This window comes from Bidens hawaiensis, unplaced genomic scaffold, assembly GCF_021521415.1.
Source record: "Bidens hawaiensis isolate Kalapana, Puna unplaced genomic scaffold, B.hawaiensis_p1.1 tig00042213_1, whole genome shotgun sequence".
Classification (NCBI taxonomy): domain Eukaryota; kingdom Viridiplantae; phylum Streptophyta; class Magnoliopsida; order Asterales; family Asteraceae; genus Bidens; species Bidens hawaiensis.
In genome coordinates this window covers 130,123-135,682 of record NW_027505760.1, presented here as the reverse complement: position 1 = coordinate 135,682, position 5,560 = coordinate 130,123, and positions in this window count along the sequence as shown.

Here is a 5,560-nt window from a genome sequence, read left to right as displayed (position 1 = left end):
TTAGGCTCTAAAAACAAAAGAGAAGAAGAGAAATCAAACTTAAGACATTTTTCTGATTATTTTTCTTATTCTTTTCTAGAAAGAATATTGCAATTTGTAGAAAACAAAGACACAAAAACAGGGAAAAAACATAAACAATAAAGAAATATAATTAAAATATAATAAGGAAACTAAATAATATATAAAACTTAAATAAGCATATAAAACTTAATTGATATTAATGTCAAATCATCTTTCTTTCTTGTGAAGTGACGCCGACCTATTTCGTTCTTTCTTGTGGCGACTCTTCTTTCTTTCTTAAGGATTCAACGATTTAAACTTGACTTTCATTCTCTATCTTGCTATCCTAATCCTTCAACTTTTTTCTCGTTATTTTCCGTTAAGAATTTGGTATTCTAATATAACAACTCCATCGGTTTTCTATTGTTGAAACTCGATCTATCTTTCTTAGGTGATCTTTCGGTCTCTGGTCACCACTTTCGATCTTCGATCTTTTAACATCCAGAAACTTTCATGCCAATTTTGTCAACTTTAAAAGTTTAAGGGCCTAAAATATTTCCAAAATATGTGATTAAGAACGTGAAAGAAGAAAGTGGTTTGTCTCACATTAAGGAAATAAGAAAGTAGAGTTATCCCACATTGAAGAAATAAGATAATGAAGTTTTCCTACATTGGAGAAATAATGGAGTTGTCCCATATTAGAGAAATGATAAACTTGTGAGCTCTTTAGGAGGAGAAGGCTCACAAAATAATATTTTTGTATGACGAGACAATTGGTGACCCTAGAAAGGGTGCGAAGCACCCGATGCACACGCTCACAGGCTCAAGCGATGGGCACACTTTGTCATACCCCAACCTACGGCGGAAATGCCGGGGCGTGAGCTGATTGCTCACAGCTTTCAATGTACTATCATGCAATAATTAAAGTTATAATACCTATTAATTCAAATTAAATATTCCAACAAATATCAAATGTCAAAGTACATAATCCATAAACAAGATAAGTAAAGACATAAGTAAAAATTCAAGTTCTTGTTTCTTCTCTCTAGCATGCAATTTTAAGTTTCTTCAAACAAGCTAAATAATCATATCACATGATGACCTACATATACGTTAAAAATACAAATAATTTGTCAACACTAGGTGTAGTGAGTAAAACACCAGAAAAGTTAATATATAATAAGTATATAAAAAGAGCAAACTGTGTCAAGTGAAATAAGCAATTTAACCAATAAACAAGTGAATACGTTGTCAGTAAGCACGATCCCAGAAGAACTGGAAAACGACAAAATAAGTTGTCGGTAAACACGATGGCAGATGAACTGGATAATGGCTACTACGACAGTTGTACGATAATACTATTCGGAGAATATGTTGGACCTCTCCAAAATGTATTCAAGTACGTATAGCATATAAACATATAACACGTTAGACATAAATTGTTAAATACACAAAACTAACAGTTGCAAGTTGAGTAATATATAGTAATAAAATATCTACGAACGCATTTATCCCCAAAACATTAAAATGAGTAAAAAGAGGGGAGTGAGATACTCACCTTAACAATAAGCAAATGAACGAAGGAATGCTTGCGTAAAGAACAGGAAAATAAACGTCACGCTCGAGATATAACAAAGTCAAATCCTAACAAGTGTAATAACGAGAAATACTACGAATCAATGAATATATTAAAATGGCTGGCTATACAAGCTCATAATCACGATCAAAGCAGCAACGGTTATAAAATTTAGGATGGGGTTCTGTTAGCAAGGGTTAGAGGATCATGTCTGGAAGTTAAATTGAATTATAAACACCTCTAGCTTGTATATCACGTCCTTAGTAGTGTCGGTTAGGTCAAAATGGTAAAACGAATCATTGAGATCAAGTTAACTTAATTAAAATGTATGTTAGGCCGATAATGGGATGTATAATACGTAAATAGATTCAATTTCCATATAGATTGCGAGAATTGAGGTCCAAGCCATTAGATTGGGTTACGGACATGATAACCGGGTCAACGGGTAACCGGGTGGATCTTGGGTAAAACAGGTTTAAGGATTTAAAATAATAATTATATAAAATTTGCACATTAGACCCTATAGTTTGAAGGTGGAAACATTCTTCGGTAAAATCTTAGTTTAGGGTAATTTTTGTCATTACTTAAAAGTAATAAATATATATTATATAAATAATTAAACATTAATAATTAATCTTCTCGAAAAATGTGGTATTTTTATTTAATAAAATAACCTGAACATCGAAACGGGTCAGGTATTTAATAAAAATATTAATTCGGAAAATCCGATTTGTTACACACTTCGCACACTCGCATCACTGCGAGCACTTGAGAGCCGCCTTAGTTTTTTTTGTGAAGCGGGACCATATATGAAAAATCTGATTTTTTTAACCCCTTGTGCTATGCGACAGACTATAACCAAGCCCATCGCGATACGCGATGGAAGTCTCACAAAAATTGATACGGTGTTGCACTATGCGATGAATGAAGCCCAATGTCCATAGCGATATGCAAGGTATCCTCCATAGTGAGATTACATGTGTCGAATCACGTGCAACACGTGGCATAACGTGACATGCCACATGTTACGGCGTCGCGGCCTCTAAGTATGTTTAGTCATCGCGCTACGCGATGGCCCATTAAACAGGCCGCCACGATACATGATGGGTCTAAAAACTTGCCTATATAAATGGGAATCTGAACTCTACTTATGGCATCCCAAATCACATTCCAATAAACACAACACATCTCGGGAGTCGTGCGGTGTTCTGTAGACCCAAAGTTCCTACGGTTTAAACCCTAGTACACGAAGTATAATAAAAGTGTTGCTCAATCAACCTTACGCGTCCAATCCCAAAGTACCCGTGTAAGGTAGGGATTCCGCTTAAGTGTTTATTTAATATGGCTTAGACCATAAGAGGGGATTGCTCAAACTTGGTCGAATTTAAACATAGCTATTCATGTGCAAATGTTATAGTCAAATAATGGCCAAGATCAAAAAATAATGCAACGAGAAGGTGTATTTCATTGGTGTAATTGATAACATGTAGCCTTGTGAGCTAGTTCATGGTTAAGGTTCAAAAAAATTCCTCGTAAAAAAACTAGTTCAACCTTAGAAAGGTTAACCTAGTTCCTCAATTGAATATCTCGAAACCAACCGATCACTACAAGTTGTTGCCTATTTAACATGCAAACCAGAACATCGTGAGCTCGTTACGAGAATAGGAACGGGGAGATTCTTCTCTTGGTTACCCTCTGACAATCAATATTTGTAATAGGAGTAATTATTTAGAATGGAAAATTTCATATCCCTTAATCGTTGGTCTAGACTTGGTATTTATAGCCGGATGTAAGGCCCCGGTCCCGGTGCCCTACTTTAGTGTTGGATTTACTTATAAACACAGTTCTGAATATTAAAGTGAATTAAAATTTTTCGCGAAAACATAAAAGACAACCATTCATTACATAATTTATATTTAAACAAATAATAAATCATGTCTTTACATTTAATTTGCCTTGCTGGCGGTGCACGCATATAATGTATATATGTGTGAACTCTCGGGTGGCCAAAAGTAAAATTGCACTAATTTTGACGTTATTTTACTAATCTCGTGAAAATAACGTTAAAAGTGGGGGAAGGTTATTCAGGAATCATGTGGTGGCGTTGATAGCCGAAAGACAAGGGCACATGCACCAATCAGCCGGTGTCCCGATGATTGAGTGCTATGTGCCTTATGTCCAAGGCTTGATGCAAAACTACTATCGAGTCGGGGGTCTCATCGGAAGCAGCCTCTCTATCCCTATGGGGTAGAGGTAAGGTTGTCTACATCTTACCCTCCTCAGACCCTACCATAGCATTGCTATTGGTGGGATATACTGAGTACGATGATGATGATGATGTCTTTACATTTAATACATCACACAATATCATAACTTTCATTCTTTAGATGCCAGTTTCTTTATTCTTTTACCATGTGTCCCTTTTCAAGCTAGCTGTTTCATTCTACTCACCTGCGTGTATACTAAAAGTGAGCTACGCTGAGTGAGTTCTAGTTAATCATGCAACATACATTACATTTACATATAAATATCATATTGTATACTTAACTTACCTTTCATTCATACACACATACATTCTTACTTCATTACTTTCATATTTTTTATACCTTCCTTCGTTCTTGTTTTATCTTACTAATACGTACATAATCATTTCTACGTTTTAAAGAGCATTTCGCCTTACTTCCTCGAGTATTGTTAGGGCCCGGTTCCCTTCGTGTCTCGGATATGATTAGGGTATGGTTCCCTTCTGCCTCGGATATTATTAAGGTTCGGTTCCCTTCTTCCTCAATATTATTAGGGTCTGGTTCCCTTATGCATCAGATAACCATACAATCATACATATTCATCGAATATTATTAGGGTCTGGTTCCCTTATGCGTCGGATAATCATACAACCATAAAATAAATATACATATGTTCATATATGTTTACTTGTATACATCTAATTCTTTCTACATTCATTCGGTACCTCAATATCATTCATAGACATTCATATAGCATACACTTACCACTTAAGGGAAGTGTATTAACTAAACACATAGGAGTATGCACATGACCCCGAAAAACATGACAAGAAAATGAGGTTAGAAACTCACATGTGTCATTTTCCTCTCTGAGTTAACTGTAATACCCCTCCTTAGATATGCATGACTAACTGTGTAATAATTATAAGTAAATGGGGCTAGAAACTCATATATGTCATGTTCCTCTCTGAGTTAACTGTAATACCCCCTGGCTGTCCACAGATAATTGTGTAATAATTATAAGTATTAATTAACTACTTCTAACTATATCATACTTCTAGGTTAGTGAAACCCCTAGCTAACGGAGGTCCGGGGTAGCGCCCCTGACAGCTTGGTTGTAGGGATGGCAGCCCCTAGCAGGGTCCAAGGGGCAGAACCCTGGGCTTGGAAAAATTTTGTTTTTTTAATAAGTGTTCATTAAAAATCCATCAGAAAAATGCATCTTTAAATTAATCGAGTTTCATTCTAATCGAATCGAGTTTTCAATTCGATTCGTTTCATTTCGATTCGATTCGTTTCAATTCAATTCGATTGTTTCAATTCAATTCAATTCGTTTCTATTCGATTTGTTTCATTTAGATTCAATTCGATTAACTTACTTATCAAACCAAAACCACTATGATGATTACTTCCGGTTAAAATAAATACAACGGTTTAGTAGTAAAAACCAAAAAAGTGTGTTCGTGGATCGATACTTGGTTTTTACCTATACTTTACTACATATACGATATGTACACTTGCCTATTTGTGTGTGGTTTAGTTAAAATAATAATCCTTTTTTATAATTTTAAAACTAGACATTGTGTGAACTAAAATCTTTGAAAAACTTAAAAAAATTTTCATAAAAACTACTACACACAATCTGCATCATTGGCCGGTTTTGAAATTTTCCAACCGTGACGAACGGTTTGGTTCATGGTTTATACCAGAAATTTCCATATGAAACTAGTCCATACTGTAA